A 21225-nucleotide genomic window follows, 5' to 3' on the forward strand; every position below is an offset into this window, starting at 1 on the left:
GGTGAGAACGACACCTATGGGATCACAGGGGAGCTCGTCTCGCCCATGAGAATGTGATGCTGCCTAAATTGGATACATTTGTTTTGCTTACAAATGAAGGGCCTGGCATGGATAAGAGGGATGAACACTGGAGCAAGACCAAGCATGGGGATGATGGCATGCGCAAGGGGAACAAGAACAGAGTTACATGTGATGATTTCAGGACTTTGAAGCCACCATAATGAGCACATGAAGCCTTGGATGAAATATACAAGATGCCACTTCATATATTTCATCCAGAGGCTATTCTAGGTGCTGCATCACCTTATTATTGGGCCAGGCCCATGTAATTTCAAAATACTTAAGTATAGGCTATTTTTAGAGTCTGTATGTGTGGGGAAACAAGAGTTAGGGTTGGTTTCGGAACACTCCTCCAAGGGCCACGAAATTCCCCTTAGGGCGTCATTTAGACTTAGGGTTTTGTTTAGATTAAAAGTTCGCCATAGCTACAACTTCGTGTACTTCGTTTGTGTTCAACGACCAGACCAAGGCGTCACAACCCCACCTTGATCAATAAAGCTTTCATCTTATATTCGTAATTTCCAGATTGCAATCTTAGTTTCTTGCTTGTTCTTTGTTTGCTTGCAGTAAATAGACCCTCGTGGTCAGGTTGCTCGTGCTCCGACGTGGTCAATAACCTCTCGGAGTTGGTTTAGAGATTGCTAAGGCGCGACGTCCTCGCACGTTCGTAGTCAGATAGTCAAAGTCTACTCCACCATAAATGATAGCCGCCATCTCATCAAAATATGGGACACCATACATGTGATGATTTCAGGACTTTGAAGCCACGCCTCTATCATGTGTAAGTAACGGTAATGGTGGCAAAAGTAATAGTAGCAGATTCGTAGCAATTGTGACAGTGGCAACAACAAAGTAACATAGCAAAGATCAATATGTGAAAAGCTCGTAGGCAATGGATCAATGATGGATAATTATGTCGGATGGCATTCACCATGCAACAATTATAACCTAGGGTGACACAGAACTAGCTCCAATTCATCAATATAATGTAGGCTTGTATTCCGTATATAGTCATACGTGCTTATGGAAAAGAACTTGCATGACATCTTTTGTCCTACCCTCCCGTGGAAGCAGGGTCCTAATGGAAACTAAGGGATATTAAGGCCTCCTTTTAATAGAGAGCCAGACCAAAGCATTAGCACTTAGTGAATACATGAACTCCTCAAACTACAATAATCACCAAAAAGAATCCCAATTATTATCACCTTAGGGTATGCGGATCATAACTCGTAAATATGTTGTGTGGAGAAAATCACCTGGTGATGAAGATAAATGTAGGGGCTCTCAGGAGAAAGTAGGATTTTGGAATAACAACAGTAGAGGAAGCAAGGGAAAGTGATGCCATTTCCTGGAGGAAAGATGCCCCTGGAAACAATGACCTAGTATGTGTTGGAAATATGCCCTAGAGGCAATAATAAATTAGTTATTATCATATTTCCATGTTCATGATAATCTTTATTATACATGCTAGAATTTTATTGATCGGAAACTCAAATACATGTGTGGATACATAGACAACAACATGTCCCTAGTAAGCCTCTGCCGGACTAGCTCGTTGATCAAAGATGGCTATGGTTTCCTAGCCATGGACATGAGTTGTCATTTGATAACGGGATCACACCATTAGGAGAATGATGTGATGGACAAGACCCAAACTATAAATGTAGCATATGATCATATCAAGTTTATTGCTATCGTTTACTGCATGTCAAGTATATGTTCCTATGACCATGAGATCATGCAACTCACTGACATCGGTGGAGTACCTTGTGTGTACCAAACGTTGCAACGTAACTGGGTGACTATAAAGGTGCTCTACAGGTATCTCCAAGGGTGTATGTTGAGTTGGCATGGATCAAGACTGGGATTTGTCACTCTGTATGACGGAGAGGTATCTCAGGGCCCACTCGGTAATACACCATCATAGGAAGCTTGCAAGCAATGTGACTAATGGGCTAACCACGGGATATTCTATTACAGAACGAGTAAAGAGACTTGCCGGTAACGAGATTGAACTAGGTATGGGGATACCGACGATCGAATCTCGAGCAAGTAACATACCGAGAGACAAAGGGAATTGCATACGGGATTAGCTGAATCCTTGACATTGAGGTTCGACCAATAAGATCTTCATAGAATATGTAGGAACCAATATGGGCATCCAAGTCCCGCTATTGGTTATTGACCATAGAGGTGTATCGGTCATGTCTGCATAGTTCTCGAACCCGTAGGGTCTACACACTTAACTTTTGGTGACGATGTAAGTATACTTGAGTCATTATGGTGGTTACCAAAGGTTGTTCGGAGTCCCGGATGAGATCTCGGATGTGACAAGGAACTCCGGAATGGTCCGGAGGTGAAGATTGATATATTGGACGAAGGGTATTGGAGTCCAGAAGTGTTCTGGGGGTACCGGCTGATGACCAGCATTATCGAAAGGGGTTTCTGGGGGCCCTGGCAAGTGTTGGGGGCCTCATGAGCCAAGGGGAGGGGCAAACCAGCCCAATAAGGGGTTGTGCGCCCCCCTCACCCCATCCCACGTTGCCAGAGGCGGTGGGGGTGCCCCCTAGGGTTCCCACCCCTTTGGATTGGGGGCCAAGTCTCCTAAGGGGGAAAACCCATCTAGGGTTTCCCTCTTGTGGCCGCCGGCCCTAGATGGGATCCCTAGGGGCGCCCCTCTCCCCCTTCCCCCTATATATAGAGAGGTAGAGAGAGGGCAGCTGCACCCTCATACGCCACAGCGCTGCCCCTCCTCTCTCTCGTAGCCTTCTTCCTCTCCATAGCGCTTAATGAAGCTCTGCTGTGATTCTGCCACCACCACCGCCACCACGCCGTCGTGCTGCCGGAGGACTCGAGCTACTACTTCACCATTGCTCACTAGATCGAGGAGGTGAAGACATCATCAAGCCGTACATGTGTTGAACGCGGAGGTGCCATCCGTTCGACACTTGGATCAGGAGTTCGCGGGACGGATCGTGATTGGATTGCAAAGACGTTCGCGGGATGGATCATGATTGGATCACGAAGACGTTCGACTACATCAACCGCGTTTCTTAACGCTTATGCTTAGTGATCTACAAGGGTGTGTAGATCCAATCTCTCCTCTTGTAGATGGTCATCTCCTAGATTGATCTTAGTGAGCGTAGGATTTTTTTTGTTCCCATGCAATGTTGCCCAACAGTGGCATCATAGCTAGGTTTGCGTAGATGACATCACGAGTAGAACATAAAGGAGTTTGTGGGAGTTGATATTCAGATTGGTTCCTTCATTGGTCTTTTCTTGATTCGGCGGTATTGTGGGATGAAGCGGCCCGGACCGATCTTACATGTCCACGTACATGAGACCGGTTCCATCGACAGACATGTGACTTTGTTTCATAAAGATGGCTAGCGGGTGTCTGTCTCTCCCACCTTAGTTGAATCGGATTCGACAAAGGTGGCCCTTGTAGAAGGTTAAATAGCAACTTGCATATCACCATTGTGGCTTTGCGTAGGTAAGAATTGTTCTTGCTAGATACCCATAGCAGCCATATAAAACATGCAACAACAAGGTAGAGGACGTCTAACTTGTTTTTGTAGGGTATGTTGTGATATGATATGGCAAAAGACATGATGAAATATATTTCATGTATGAGCTAATCAATTTTGTAATAGTTTATATCGACTTGCATGTCGATGCATACGGCAACCGGCGGGAGCCATAGGGTTGTCTTTAATTATTGTATGACCTGTGTGTCAATCATTAAGCGCTATGTAATGCTTTACTTTATCGCTAAGCGGTAGAAATAGTAGTAGAAGCATGGTTGGCGTGACAACCCCGATGGTGACACGATGATGGAGATCATGGTGTCATGCCGGTGACGATGGAGATCATGCCGGTGCTTTGGAGATGGAGATCAAAAGCACAAGTTGATGGCCATATCATGTCACTTATGATTTGCATGTGATGTTAATACTTTTATGCATCTTATTTGCTTAGGACGACGGTAGCATTATAAGGAGATCCCTCACTAAAATTTCAAGATAAAATTGTGTTCTCCCCAAGTGTGCACCGAGTTCGTCATTTTCGAAGCACTACGTGATGATCGGGTGTGATAGACTCTACATCCACATACAATGGGTGCAAGCTAGTTTTGCACATGCGGAACACTTGGGTTAAACTTGACGAGCCTAGCATGTACAAACATGGCCTCGGAACACAAGAGACCGAAAGGTTGAACATGAGTCATGTAGTAGATATGATCAACATGGAGATGTTCACCATTGAAACCACCTCATCTCACATGATGATCGGACTTGGGTTGGTAAATTTGGATCATGTTACACTCGGATTACCAGAGGGATGTCAATTTGAGTGGGAGTTCTTAAGTAATATGATTAATTGAACTCATTTATCATGACCATAGTCTATTTTTTTGCAAATTATGTTCAATAGCTCGCGCTATAGCTCCATGTTTTAATACGTTCCTAAAGAAAGACTAAGTTGAAAGATATTGTAAGAAATTATGCGAACTAGGTCCGTAGTTTGAGGATTGTCCTCACTGCTACACAGAAAGCTTATGTCCTTGATGCACCGCTTAGTGTACCAACCACTCTAGCGTCGTCTGTCAATGTTGTGAACATCTGGCAGACATGTTCTGATGACTACTTGATAGTTCAGTGTGCCATTCTTTATAGCTAAGAATTGGGGCTCCAAAGGCGTTTTGAACGCCATGGAACATATGAGATTTTCCAAGAGCTGAAATTGGTATTTCAGGCGCATGCCCGTGTTGAGAGGTATGAGACATCTGACAAGTTCTTTGCCTACAAGATGGAGGAGAATAGCTCAGCCAGTGAGCATGTGCTCGAAATGTTTGAGTGCTACGATCGCTTGAGTCAAGTGGGAGTTGATCTTCCAGATAAGATAGTGATTGACAGAGTTCTCAAGTCACTATCACTAAGCTACTAGAGCTTCGTGATGAACTATAACATGCAAGGGATGGAGATGACCCCGGAGCTGTTTGCGGTGCTTAAGACTGCGAAGGTAGAAATCAAGAAGGAGCATCAAGTGTTGATGGTTAACAAGACCACTGCTTTCAAGAAGGGTGAGGGCGAGAAGGGAAACTTCATGAATGGCAAGCCAGTTGTCGCTCTAGTGAAGAAACCCAAGGTTGAACCTAAACCCGAGACTAAGTGCTTCTATTGTAAGGGGAATGGTCACTGGTAGAGGAACTACCCAAAATAGTTGGTAGATGAGAAGGCTGACAACTTCAACAAAAGTATATTTGATATACGTGTTATTGATGTGTACCTTAGTAGTACTCCCAGTAGCATATGGGTATTAGATACCGGTTGAGTTTATAATATTATTAACTCAAAACAAAAGCTAGGGAATAAACAGAGACTAGCTAAGGGCGAGGCGACGATGTGTGTTGGAAGTGTTTCCATGGTTGATGTGATCACCATCGCACGCTCCTCTACCTTCGGGATTAGTGTTGAACCTAGATAAATGTTATTTGGTGTCTGCGTTGAGCATGAACATGATTAGATCATGTTTATTGCAATACAGTTGTTCATTTAAATCAAAGAATAATGGTTATTTTGTTTACGTGAATAATACCTTCTATGGTCATACACCCAATGTGAATGGTTTATTGAATCCCGATCGTAGTGATACACATGTTCATAACATTGATGCCAAAAGATGTAGAGTTAATAATGATAGTACCACTTTCTTGTGGCACTGCCGCTTAGATCATATTGGTGTAAAACGCATGAAGAACTCCATGGTGATGGACTTTTGGAGTCACTTGATTTTGAATCACTATACACATGTGAACCATGCCTCATGGGCAAGATGACTAAGACCCCGTTTTCCGGTACAATGGAACGGGCAAGTGACTTGTTGGAAATCATACATACTGATGTGTGTGGCCCGATGAGTGTTGACGCACGCAGTGGATATCGTTACTTTCTCACATTCACTGATGATTTGAGTAGATATGGGTATATTTACTTGATGAAGCATAAGTCTGAAACGTTTGAAAAGTTCAAACAATTTTAGAGTGAAGTTGGGAATCATCGTAACAAGATCAAATTCCTACAATCTGATCGAAGGGAGAGTATCTAAGTTATGAGTTTGGAAATCACTTAAGACAATGTGGAATTGTTTCACAACTGATGCCGCCTAGAACACCACAGCGTAATGGTGTGTCCGAATGTCGTAATCGTACCTTATTGGATCTGCCACTCTCGTTTTGGGGTTATGCATTAGAGACAACTACATTCACTTTAAATAGGGCACCATCTAAGTCTGTGGAGACGACACCATATGAATTGTGGTTTGGCAATAAACCTAAGTTGTCGTTTCTTAAAGTTTGGGGTTGCGATGCTTATGTCAAAAGGCTTCAGCCAGAAAAGCTCGAACCCAAAGCGGACAAATGGTTCTTCATAGGATACCCAAAAGAGACAGTTGGGTATACCTTCTATCTCAGATCCGAGGGCAAAGTGTTTGTCACTAAGAACGGGTCCTTTCTTGAGAAAGAGTTTTCTCTCGAAAGAATTGAGTGGGAGGAAGATAGAACTTGATGAGGTTGTTGAACCTTTACTTCAACCAGATAGTAGCGCAACACAGAAAGATGTTTCTGTGGCACCTACGTCAGTTGAAGAGGAAGCTAATGATGATGATCATGAAGCTTCGAATCAAGTTACTGTCGAACCTTGTAGGTCGACAAGGGTATGTACAACTTCTGACTGGTACGGTAACCCTGTCTTAGAGGTCATGTTGTTGGACAACGGTGAACCTACAAGCTATGGAGAAGCAATGGTGGGCCCGGATTCCAACAAATGGTTAGAGGCCCTGAAATGTGAGATGGGATCCATGTATGAAACCAAAGTATGGGCTTTGGAAGTATTACCTAAAGGGCAAAAGGTCACTCGGAATAAATGGATCTTTAAGAAGACATACATTGATGGTAATGTAACCATTTATGAAGCTTGAGTTGTCGCAAAGAAGTTCCCGACAAGTTCAAGGAGTTGACTATGATGAGACTTTCTCACTCGTAGCTATGCTAAAGTCTATTGGGATTATGTTAGCAGTTGCTGCATTTTTCGATTACGAAATCTGGTGGATGGATGTCGAAACAGAGTTTCCATAACGGTTTCTGTGAGGTAAGGTTGTATGTCATACAACCAGAAGGTTTTGTCGATCCTAAGGATGCTAAAAGTCTTGCAAGCTCCAGCGATCGTTCTATGGACTGGAGCAAGCATCTCGGAGTTGGAATATACACTTTGATGAGGTGATCAAAGCTTTTGGGTTTATACAAAGTTTGCAAGAAACTTGTATTTACAAGAAAGTGAGTGGGAGCACTACAACATTTCTGATAAGTATATGTGGATGACATATTGTTGATCGGAAATGATGTAGAATTTCTGGAAACCATAAAGGGTTGTTTGAAAGGAGTTTTTCAAAGGAAGACCTAGGTAAAGCTACTTACATATTGGGCACCAAGATCTATAGAGATAGATCAAGACGCCTAATAAGACTTTCACGGAGCACATACCTTGACATGATTTTGAAGGAGTTCAAAATGGATCAGTCAAAGGAGTTCTTGCCTAAGTTGTAAGGTGTGAAGTTGAGTAAGACTCAAAGCTCGACCACGGCAGAAGAAAGAGAAAGGACGAAGGTCGTCCCCTATGCCATAGCCATAGGCTCTATATGGTATGCCATGCTGTGTACCGCACCTAATGTGTACCTTGACATGTGTCTGGCAAGGGGGTACAAGAGTGATCTAGGAGAGGATCACTGGACAGCGGTCATAATTATACTTAGAAGAATAAGGAAATGTTTCTCGGTTATGGAGGTGATAAAGAGTTCGGCGTAAAGGGTTACATTGATGCAAGCTTTAACACTAATCCGGATGACTCTGAGTAGATTTTCTCGGTTATGGAGGTGATAAAGAGTTCGGCGTAAAGGGTTAGGTCGATGCAAGCTTTGACACCAATCCAGATGACTCTCAGTAGCAAATTGGATACATATAGTGGAGGAGCCATTTGGAATAGCTCCAAGTGGATCATCGTAGCAGCATCTACAGTATGACATAAAATTTGCGAAGTACACGCAGATCTGAATGTTGCAGACCCGTTGGCTAAAACCTCTCTCACAAGCAAAACATGATCAAACTGCAGAACTAATTGGGTGTTAATCACATGGCGATGTGAACTAGATTATTGACTCTAGTGCAAGTGGGAGACTATTGGAAATATGCCCTAGATGCAATAATAAATTAGTTATTATCATATTTCCCTGTTCATGATAATCGTTTATTATCCATGCTAGAATTGTATTGATCGGAAACTAAAATACATGTGTGGATACATAGACAACATGTCCCTAATAAGCCTCTATCGGACTAGCCTCGTTGATCAAAGATGGCTATGGTTTCCTAACCATGGACATGATTTGTCATTTGATAATGGGATCACATCATTAGGAGAATGATGTGATGGACAAGACTCAAACTATAAACGTAGCATATGATCGTATCAAGTTTATTGCTATCATTTTCTGCATGTCAAGTATATGTTCCTATGACCATGAGATCATGCAACTCACTGACACCGGAGGAGTACCTTGTGTGTACCAAATGTCGCAACCTAACTGAGTGACTATAAAGGTGCTCTACAGGTATCTCCGGGGGTGTCTGTTGAGTTGGCATGGATCAAGACTGGGATTTGTCACTCCATATGATGTTGAGGTATCTCAGGGCCCACTCGGTAATACAACATTATAATAAGCTTGCAAGCAATGTGACTAATAGGTTAGCCACAGGATCCTGTATTATGGAATGAGTAAAGAGGCTTGCCGGCAACGAGATTAAACTAGGTATGGGGATACCGACGATCGAATCTCGGGCAAGTAACACACCGATAGACAAAGGGAACTGCATACGGGATTAGCTGAATCCTTGACATCGCGGTTCGACCGATAAGATCTTCATATAATATGTAGGAACTAATATGGGCATCCAGGTCCCGCTATTGCTTATTGACCGTAGATGTTTATCGGTCATGTCTGCATAGTTCTCGAACCTGCAGGGTCTACACATTTAACGGTTGGTGACGATATAAGTATAGTTGAGTCATTATAGTGGTTACTGAATGTTGTTCGAGTCCCGGATGAGATCCCGGACGTGACGAGGAACTTAGAAATGGTCCGGAGGTGAAGATTGATATATTGGACAACGGGTATTGGAGTCCGGAAGTGTTCCGGGGGTACCGGGTGATGACCAGCATGACCGAAAGGGGTTTCGGGGGGCCCCGACAAGTGTTGGGGACCCTCATGGGCCAGGGGGAGGGGGCAAACTAGCCCACTAAGGGGTTGTGCGCCCCCTCACCCCATCCCACATTGCCAGAGGAGGAGGGGTGCCCCCTAGGGTTCCCACCCCTTTAGCTCGGGGTCAAGTCTCCTAAGGGGGAAAACCCATCTAGGGTTTCCCTCTTGTGGCCGCCGGCCCTAGATGGGATCCCCTAGGGGCACCCCCCTCTCTCCCTTCTCCCTATATAGAGAGGTAGAGAGAGGGCAGGCGCACCCTCATACGCCATGACGCGGCCCCTCCTCTCTCTCGTAGCCTTCTTCCTCTCCGTAGCGCTTAGCGAAGCTCTGCTGAGATTTCGCCACCACCACCGCCACCACGCCATCGTGCTACTAGAGGACTCGAGCTACTACTTCACCATCCCTCGCTTCGCAAAGGTGAAGGCCTCATCAAGCTGTATGTGTGTTGAGTGCAGAGGTGTCGTCCGTTCGGCACTTGGATTGGGAGTTTGCGGGACAGATCGTGATTGGATCGCAAAGACGTTCGCGGGACGGGTCGTGATTGGATCGCGAAGACGTTCGACTACATCAATCGTGTTTCTTAGCGCTTCTGCTTAGTGATCTACAAGGGTATGTAGATCCAATCTCTCCTCTTATAGATGGTCATCTCCTACATTGATCTTGGTGACCGTAGGAATTTTTTTGTTTCCCATGCAACGTTCCCCTACAATGACTTCAATCGCATGCACTTTTTTACTAGTGGAAAGAATCCCAATTATTTTCACCTTGGGGTATGCGAAAATATGTCCACATGTTTAGAGATAGAGGTGTCGATAAAATAAAATACGGACATGAGGGCATCATGATCATCTTTAGAACAGCAACATATATTGTCATACAATTTCGTATGACAAAGTAAAAATTTGTTCAGAAGGTAAAATATGAATCAAAAACTTCATTGAAAACTAACAAACTATGATCTCAGTCATTGAAGCAATTGCAATGTATCATAACAACAGAAAGAGTCAATATAAGAGCTTTTCAGCAAGTCCACATACTCAACTATCATTAAATCTTTCACAATTGCTAACACTCATGTGATACTTATGAGTTCAAAGCTTTAATCTTTCGCTTCCCAACCTCTTACCTCAAGGGTAACGCCAACAATAATACTTTATGATAACCTATATCCGAGTGAATATATATATAGGTAAAACTGTGTCTACCATAGCTTGCCACAGAACTAGTTAAATGTCCCTAAACTTTTAACGGTTCAAAAGTTATCAAAAATATGAAATAAATATGGGAGCATCTCTCTAATGTAATAAGATGATCCAACGGAGGGATTGTCAAAATATGCATCTATGTGTCCTCGGCAAAAATAATAAGCATTTCAGCTCACTGCGACATAAATATATACTGAACTATTTGTTTTTTGTCCAGGACACATACAGTCATATTTTTTTAATCCCTCCGTTGGATCATGTTATATTATAGGTGTGTTGGTTCAGTATTTTTTTCAGAATTTTTGAGAACTTTTGCACCGTTGAAACCCTTAACTAGTTCTGTGGCAAGCACTTGTAGAAAATCCTACTCCTATATATATATATATAAACACTATTCTGATCACGGGATCAGAATAATATTCTGATCACAACATGAACTTCCCCGAGTAACGCACCTGACCTTCCCCGAGTACAAGGTTGAACTTCAGCAAAAAAAGTGTCCAAATGGGGCTTGTGATATACGGTTGGAAAGCTATGGACACGACTATCATGACCCAAGTTGAATTTTTGGTAAAATGTAAGCGGTTTAAAAGCATTTATAAAAACCATTTTTTCTTCATACAAAAAACGTGAATCATATTTTTGATCGCATTTCTAAACTGTTTATCGTAATGAGGCAAATAATATGGCGTTGGAAAGCTACAGCAAAACCGCTATTTCCACATGTTGAAAGTTTTCTCTAATTCCCTATGGATAAAGACTAATTTGGAAAATAGTAAAATTTTGCAAACCGAACAGCCGAGTTCATCGATGTCATTTCTAAACGGCTAATCCAATTGAGGCAAATGATATGGCGTTGGAAATCTTATGAAATGCGCTACTTTTTCATGTTGAGAGTTTTTTCTAGTTTTGAACGGTTTAAAAGAGATTTAGAAAATGACACATGTTCTAGTGAATTTGTATTTTCGAGCTAATTTTTGAACCGTATGTCCGAATGCAACAAATGATATGGCGTTGGAAAGCTTAATGAAATGCGAAACTTATTGGTATATATTGTTTCTCCCAATTCCTTATGGTTTTAAGTCAATTTTGAAAATGGCTAAAAATATTTTTTGGCCGTAATTTCTACAAACTTTATCGGAATGGGGCAAATAATATACCCTTGAAAGGCTACGGAAAATGCGAAATTTTTTCATGATGATGATTTTCTCTGATTCCTAGCTATTTTCAAGTAATTTCAAAAATGGTGAGATCATTCGTTCTGCCTTTATCGCGAAACAGATTCTTCGAAAATGCACCGCGTGAAGAACTTGAACTTCTCAGCATGTCTACTTGAACTTCACTCTGTTTTTTCACGTGCTGTTTTTTCTCATAGCTCTCCATCCGCTCACCGGAATTAAGCAAGTGATATACCGGTGGAAAGCTACTGTAAACACACAACTTTCCGTGTTGATCATTTTTTGGTACTCGCGACGGTTTGAAAAGTTATTCATCTGAAATTCATTCAGTGTAGTAGTTGAACTTCCTGCTGTTTTCACGTTGAACTTCTGTGACATATTTTTGTTTGTAATTTTCTCATCCATTCGTCAGTGTTACACAAATGATTTTCCTTTTATACAAACCTCTCTCACAATAATTTTTTTAACTTTCTCCGACCGAGGACTTGAACTTACACAAATGATATTCCTACCGTTCTGGAGTAAATTAGAAAATGACGAGATCATGATTTCTGCCTTCATCGCGAATGGAAATGCACTGCATGAAGTAGCTGAACTTCTCAGGCATGTTTGTTTGAACTTCACTCTATTTTTGACGTGTTGTTTTTTGGCCGTAACTCTCAAACCACTTACCGGAATTGATGAAATAATATACCGATGGAAAGTTGTTGAAAACACGCACCTTTTTCGTGTTGATCAGTTTTTCATACTCGCAACGGTTCAAAATATTTTTTTTAATGCGTATAAATGTGTTTTTAACGGTATACAGAAAATTTTAAACCATTCATCGGAATATAGCATACAATATACCGTTGGAAAGCTTATGAATAGGAGCATCTTTTTCATGTAGACATACATTACAATTTTTTTTCATTTGAGAGCAGTTTTAAAAATGGCAAAAACAATGTCGTTTTTTGCCTATTTTTTACATGTAATTGAAGGTCGGACGTCTCACACTAGAGATCTTGAACTTCACCGGGAGGAGCACGTGAACTTCTTGCAACAAATCTTTGAAGCTTTTTATTTTCTATTCTTATATTCCTATCTGAAATGCATTTTGTGTAGTAGTTGAACTTCCTGCCGTTTTCATCTTGAACTTCTGTCACGTATTTTTGTTCAACCTCTCTCACAAGAATTTTTGAACTTTCTCGGACCGAGCACTTGAACTTCTAGCAACCATTTTTTCCATTTATGAGTTGTTTTTTAAAGTGCAAAAAAATGGCCTTGTGTTTTTTATTTTTTGAATAGGTAAATGCTAGGTTTTAATAAACTCCGAACTTCTCTGTTATTTCAATTTGAACTTCCGCTTTTTATATTTTTTTAGTAAAGAATTGTTTTCGATTTTTTAAATAAACACCAAATTTGACTAGCTTCTCAATATGAACTTCATCATTGATAATCTAACAAAAATGGATATCTATGAAAATCCTAGATTTTTTAATAAAGATCAACACTTTGTAAACTTTTTTTAGTTGGTCCTTTTATTTTAATTTGAAGTTCTTCATTTTATTCTTTAGTAAAGAGAAAAAATCTGAGCTTTTTATATGCGTTGAACTTCTCTGTTTTCTTAATTTGAACTTCTTAGTCTTATTCTTAGAAAAAAATATGTTTTCAAATAAGCATTAAACAAATTTTTAAAATTGAAGTTTCATACTTCTGTTTTTCCTAGAAACGAAAATAATTTGTTTTTTTCATATACATCGAACTACTCTGTTTTTTTATTTTGAACTTCTCAATTTTTATTTGTTTAGCACAAAGGAATTTTTGAGTTTTTAAATTCGCACTTCTTAGGTTCCTTAAACTGAACTTCTCGGTTTTTTTTGAAATGATGAAAATCAAATTATTGTTTTTTCTAAATTGAACTTCTAGGATTTTATTTTTTTAAGTGAAAGTTTAGTTTTTTAACTTTGAACTACACTGTTATTTTCATTTGAACTTCTATATTTTTTAATGGGTAAATCATTCTTTGCTCAAAATCCTCTTTTGCAGAAATCGAACTTCATGAAGTTTTGAGTCAACAAACAAACAAACTGGAACGCCATGCAAAATATTTTTGTAATCCATATATGAAGTTTTGAATTTGCATTGGCATGATTTATTTTGTGATAGAAAAACATAGATAGCTTGGTTGCCCAAGTGTGTGTTTTAAATTATGTTCTCGATTAAAAATAACATGTTTTCTTCCTTGGGGCATAAACACAAACACTTGTAGTGCACACGAGCAGGCTACAAGATCTGAAACTTTTCCAGTTCGTGTGTATAGACATACATCACGCACTCACACCATCAGCACATGCACACATCGCTAGGACACAAACTCACCAGCGGCAGCAGGCCACAGCCCTGCGGACGTGCTTAGTGTCGAGCCATTTCACATCAGAGTTGCGGAAACAAACAGAACATGTATGAACATGTACTGAACACATATGAACACTGACTGGAAGAAGATGAACACACTACCATTTTTTCACTTACTAGGTAATACTAATACATGACCTTTCCACACAATAATATATGAACTTCTCGGAATATAAATTTCATCGAGCATTTTTCCTAAACACAGAAGATACATGAAGGAGATTGAAGATGTGCATGCGGGATACATCAACATGTAGGAAAGCTTTGGAAGCTCTTCACGGTGACGATTTGGAGCAGTCCACGGTGACAACTGGGCGCAGTACGCACGAGGATCCTATCCCAGCCCAACGGGAGTGACCTGGGAGGAGAAGGCACACGAGAGGTGGCCATGGACAGCCGTAATAGGAGGAGATGCAGGGCAGCGTTGGAGACTGACCAAGGTGATGCACCGGCGACGGATCTGACCGGAGCTCTGATCGGTGAACTTCGCGCGACGGCATAGTTGACCAGTAGTAGCACGTGGGAGACCTGCATGGGAACTGCTCGGCGGTGGGGATCCGAGGCGCCGGGGTTGGTGGCGGATCTGAGAGAAAGGGCGGCAGAGGAGGTGCCGGGGCTGGAGGGTGGCGACGGGAGTCGTGACGGAGAGGAGGTGTCGGGGGGGGCGATGGCAGGCGGCAGCCGTTGGGGAGGAGGAACGTCGGCCATGGGGGAGGAAGCCCGCGGCCGTGGCGGAGGAGCCACGCGGCGGCGAGATCCAGGGAGGGTGGTGATGGCGGCGAGATGCATGGTGGCGGCGCATTGTAGGGTGAAGGAACAGGGGCGGCGAGATGCAGGAGGTGGCGGGAGGAGAGGCGCGTCGGGGCTGGGGAGACGGCAGCGAGAGGTGCCGGATCCAGGGGAGGGAGGCGCCATCACGGTGGATCATAGGGGATCAGGGGAGGTTAGGGACGAGCGGTTGTGGGATGGTGGGGCGTTTTTTTTTCTGTAGCGGGTTGGGTAGTTCGGGAACAACCCGATCGCTCTATATAGGGCCTCACGTGATCCAAATAACTATTCTAAGCCGGTCTATTATGCTAATATTAGCAGAATAGTTATTCTGACAACACTTCCGCACGGGATGCTCAACGCAAGTGCACGTCATTGTTTGAATCAAGTGTGCTGCAGTACTCACGCGAGTGAACTTCCCGTCGCAAAAAAACTGCACGCCGTGTTTTTTCTGGTACTGTTTTCGCTCTAGTTTTTTAACCGTTTATCAGAACAAGGTGTATAATATACCGTTGGAAAGCTATGGATTAGGCGCAACTTCGACATGATGAACACTTTTCGAGATTCCACACGGTTTAAGAGCAGTTTTGAAAATGGTGCGTCCCATGACGAGTGGCAGCGAGCATTTTTTCGCGATTTCTTCTAAACCGCTCGTCAGAATGAAGCAAATGATACACCGTTGGAAAGATATCATCGAGGCGCATCTTTTTCATATCTATTATTTTCTCTAATTCGTTACGGTTTAAGAACTGTTTCAAATTTACTAAATCGCGGAATTATGTTTTTCAATTTTTTTGAAATTTTCAGTACTGTTTTCGCTCCTGTTTTCTAACCGTTTGTCGAAACGAGATGTATGATACACCGTTGGAAAGCTACGGACAAGGCACAACTTTCACATGTTGAAATGTTTTTGAGATTCCTTATGGTTTTTAGTTAATTTTGAAAATCATGCAGTTGACGTCGAGAGGCAGCTGGCGTTTTTTTGCGAAATATTTACGAACTGCTGGTCGGAATAATTCAAATCATACGCCGTTGGAAAGATATCGACGATAGGCACTTCTTCATGTAGAACACTCTCTCTAATTCCTTTCAGTTTAAGAGCAGTTTTGATTTTACCGAAAAGCGGACACTCTGTTCTTCGCGAGACCAAAATCGTCATATGCACTGCATCGGACAGAAGAACGCGCTGCTTTCAGACTAAAAACCGCACTGCATCATATGGGCAAACAAACTTCTTGATTTCTTTTTGTTAGACGTAAACTTTTCTCGCACAATTTTTTGTTGTCTTTTTTTCAACTCTTTTTTGAACGAGTGGACCGCAACACTCCCGAAAGTGAACCGCAACACTACCAAAGTGAACCTCATGAGTTTTTGTTGTCTTTTTTCATACTTATTTTTTTATGCGCATTGACCAAGCGAGTGGACCACAGTGATTGAGCGAGTGAACTACATCTAATATAGAAGCGAGCTTCTTTGAGATATTATCTTTCCCTGTTTTACAAGTTTTTTACGCGCGTTAACCAAGCGAGTGGACCACAATGACTGAGCGAGTGAACTACATATAATATAGAAGCGAGCTTCTTTGAGATATTATTTTCCCTGTTTTACAAGTTTTTTACGCCCGTTGACCAAGCGAGTGTACCATAGTGACTGAGCGAGTGAACTACATCTAATATAGAAGTGAGCTTCTTTGAGATAGTATTTTTCCTTGTTTTACAAGTGTTTTTCCTGTTTTACAAGTGTTTTACAAGTGGGACAAGTGAACCACGTAGAAGTTTTATAGCAAACTGCATGGGACAACTAAGTGAGCTTCAATGCCACATCTGTCAGTTTTTATAGCAAACTGCATGAGACAACAAGACTCCTCATTAAATACAATGAACCACAAGACTCCTCGAAATGGCCTTCATCAACAAATTTTTTCTCTCAAAATGAACCATTAATGCTTGTTGAAATAAACTTCTCAACAAATATTTTGTATACACAATACATCATATCCCAACCAGATACATTTGATAGACAAAAAAACCACAAACAACGATCTAAACTGCATGCCCGCTTGCTCCGAGCTGCACGCCGCACACACCCGCACGACACCACAGCAAATGACAACGTGCAATGCCAAGGCATCCAAGCTACCATGTAGAAGTGAACCTCATGTCGGCGCCAGCCGAACAACACAGAGGGATTTAACAAACTTCATGTCAGGACCCCGATCCTAAGTCACACCGATCTAGCATGTAACACTTCATATCACTTTGCGGCCTCACGCACGGTATTCCCACGGGTGCCACCTTACCTGGCCCGGGACCGTTTGCGCCTTTTGGCTCACGTATATCATAATGTCGCTAGCATCCATATGACAGAGAACCCGGGCCGACATGACTAGTCGTGAACCCAAAGCGGCACCAACCTATGGGGACAGGCATACATGAATCACATCGAGCATGTCGGTCAGCAGCGTGTGAATCCGGGCTATAGCACTGGGCTAACAGGACTCCGGGAACCCGGGCTGTAGCAGGCTAGGCAGGACTCCGGATTTCACCGCGTGAAATTTCCCCAAAGGGACAGACACAGGAACGAAGTGAAACACATGCCGGCCAGTCAAGTGTCCTGAGCAGTAGTGCTGGGCTAGTAGGACTCCGGTGAACCGGGCTGTAGCGGACTACTATGGCTCATGAAAACACTAGACTACATTTCCCCATAAGAGAGACTGCCAAGGATAAACAACTAGATTGTCGGATCCCACACATACCAAGCATTTCAATCATACACACAATATGCTCGATATGTGTAAATACAACATGGCATCACAACATAACTCTACGTCTCAAGTATTTATTCATTAGGCTCCGAGGAGCGAGAAATTACAAACATGAGTCTCATGACCCAACAATCATAGCATACAAATCAAAACACATGCGGAAGCTTAACATGTCTGAGTACATACATCTACAAATGAAAAAGGCTAAGAAGCCTGACTAACTACCAGATCCTGCCGAGGGCACAAGATCGTAGCTGAGGTATCAAGCTAAACATCGAAGTCCACGCAGAACTACTAGCGAGACTGAAGTCTCTCTGCAAAACATAAATTAAGCAAACGTGAGTACAAAGGTACTCAGCAAGACTTACATCAGAACTAGCTACATATGCATCGGTATCAACAAGGGGGGGTGGTGGAGTTTAACTGCAGCAAGCCAACTTTGACTCGGTGGCTAACCTGAACTACGACTGCAAGCAACTCTTTTGAGTTGGGCACACGAGTCCACATATTCACCATATCAATACACCACTATGGATCCGCTCCCGTCTTCCTACGAGAAGGCCATCCATAGCACTCATACTTATCTTGCGAGTTTTATAGTGTCCACTTTCACTTGTCTATGAACTATGCAAGGGGTCCAAGTTTCCATATCCGAGGAATCTGGCTATTCGAATAGATAATGATAACCCTGCAGGGGTGTACTTCTTCACACACGCTCCCACCACTTACCGTCGTTTACACGACATGTACTCGGCAACCTTCAAGCGGAAGCCCAACGAGGGTGTCGGCCACGGCCTACCTAAACACTCAAAGTCTCTAGTCCAGGTTTATCGCCTATCCAGGTTCCATCCGCAGGGAGTCCGGCCGAGGTTTGCACATACGGCCCCGAACGATGTGTACAGGGTTCCGAGACACCAAACGGGCGCCCGGCATGCCCGACCACGGTGTATCTACTGCAACATAGCCCACCCCTGGGGTCAGCGCTATGCACGGCCGCCAACACATATCCTATAAACACCAGAAACTAGTTGCAACTCCTGGACAGAGGACTAGGGTGATTAAGAAGCCGAGAGGGTCAATTAAGGATCCCAATGAGTGGTAGTAGCTTTTCATGGATCACAGACACAGAACTCAGTTCCTAAGAACGGCTGCAATGAGACAACCCACCATGTACTCCTACATGGCCTCTCACCGCTACCTTTACCAAATCATGTTCACACACTTAGCTCTCAACAGTAGGACATGTTCACCACATTCCAACTCATCCCCGATGAATCAGACCTAACTCAACTCTAAGCAGTAGCAGGCATGACAAACAAGCATGAATGAGTAGGCACATCAGGGCTCAAACAAGTCCTACTCATGCTAGTGGGGTTTCATCTATTTACTGTGGCAATGACAGGTCATGCAGAGGAAAAGGGGTTCAGCTACCGCAGCATGTAACAGTCGAATTGTTGTTATCCTAATGCAATAAAAGAGAGCAGGAGCGAGAGAGTGGGATTGTATCGGGATGAACAAGGGGGTTTGCTTGCCTGGCACTTCCGAAGATATCATTGGGTCTTCATCAGTGTCAACGATCACAGCGTCGGTACAACGTCTATCGAGAGGGGACAACCACTGGCAACAGAGAAGGAACACAAATCAATGCAATGCACAACATGATGCATGATAATGACATGGCAATATGTTGTTGATTGAGCTAATGCAACTAGTAACACAATTAAATGAAGTTGGTTTGAACCCAAAGTTCAAATTCAAACTCCACATGTGGTTATTTAAATACCATTCATTTGATTTGTCCTAAACAATGGCCTTAAGTTGTTCTAACATGCATGAAAATGGTACAGATGGATTCCTTGAATTTTTCTGATAATTTTTCATATATAATTTATTTCATTTGGAGTTACGGTTGAATTTCTATGATTTTTAGAAGTTTTGGGCATTTTCTGAAAATAATAAATCATTTAAGATTTATTTAAATTCCAGAAAGGAAATATTGCGTCAGCATTAGGTCATGCTGATGTCAGCTGGTCAACAAGACCATCCAGGTCAAACCTGACAGGTGTGGCCCACTTGTCAGTGACACATAGTCAGCTACAGAGGCTGACATGTGGGACCCGGTCAAAGCTGACGTGACCAAGTCAAAGTTGACAAGCGGGGCCCACTGGAAGTAGTGCTAATCTAACAGAAAGTTAAACTAAATAGTTTAGGCGTTGGGCCCACATGTAAGTGGGTCAGGAGGTCAATTAGTGAGTGATTAGTGCTAACTAAGTGGCCACGTCGACAGTCGCCGGAGTCTCGCCGGCGGTGACCTCGAACCACGGCGGAGTTTGCTCGGAACTCACCAGAGGCGACGGATCGACGCGCCAGGGGCACCATAGGATAGCCCATGCCCGTGCGCATCTAGGGAGACCAACGGGAGGTGCGGGGGTGGCCGGAGTTCGCCGGAGTGGAACCCGCGGCGGCTGCCGGAGTTCGGGGCTAGTGCGGGTTAGCGCTGCGGTGTGCTAACAAGCAAGGCGAAGGTCTAGCGGGGCACTACGCGTTGCGGGGAGCAAGTTGGACTCGCCGGGGTGACCATTTGGTCACCGGAGCTGCGCCGCCGACGAGCTCAAGCGGCGGCGGCTACGGTCGTCAAGGGGGCGACGTCTACGGCTCGAAATCAAAGGGGAGGAAGGAGGGGATCCACGCAGGAGCTCACAGCGGTTCGTTCGGTGGCCTCGGCGAGCTCGGGGAAGCGTCGGAGCGGGCGCACGGTCGCCGGCGATCTCGGTGGCCCGAGGTTGAAGAAGACGGCGGTGAGGGCGTCCGGCGTCGCTTGGCTTGGCGAGGAGGTCAAGGACGAGGTAGCGGAGCTACTGGGCACGTCGAGGGGTCGAGGGGGAGGCTCTGGGTGCGGCAACGGTGAGCGGCGGCGGCTGCGTTCAGTGCGTGCGAGGGAGAGAGCCAGGGGAGAGGATGGGGACGAGAGAGAGCGAGAGAGAGTCGGGGGGCAGCATGGCGTCTCCAGGCAAGCAGCTGGACTCGCAGGGACGCTGCCAGCGCAAAGCAGGAGGTGGAGGCCTCCCGGCGCGCGCGTGCGTCTTCGCCTCTGCCTACTGGCAGAGGAAGACGACGAGCGACGAGGTAGGTGGGCTGGGCTGGTCAAGCTGGGCCGGCTACAGGTAAGTGGGCCAGGTAGGTTCCTTTCTCCTCTCTCTTTTATTAATTGTTTCTGTTTTCTATTTTCTGCAATTGTTTTGTCTTTATTAAAAATGCCAGAGCATTTCCAAAAATCCTGAAAATATTTGTGGGCACTGTTGAAATTATTCCCAACAACCCTCAACTAGTTTCAGAATCATTAGAGCATTCAAAATATTTATAGGATTTAAATGCCCCAATTCAATTACAATATGAGTTAATTCAAAAATCCAGAAATGACCTGGAAATATGTTTATCATTTTTGGCAGAGTTTTTTACCTTTATCAGGAATGATGAACATTTCCAAAGGGCATTTTGGGATCATTGAGAATATTTCATTGTGGTCCTAGTTGAATTTCAT

The sequence above is a fragment of the Triticum urartu genome, chromosome 2A (assembly GCF_056163025.1).
Source record: "Triticum urartu cultivar PI428250 chromosome 2A, HENAU_Tu73, whole genome shotgun sequence".
NCBI lineage: Eukaryota > Viridiplantae > Streptophyta > Magnoliopsida > Poales > Poaceae > Triticum > Triticum urartu.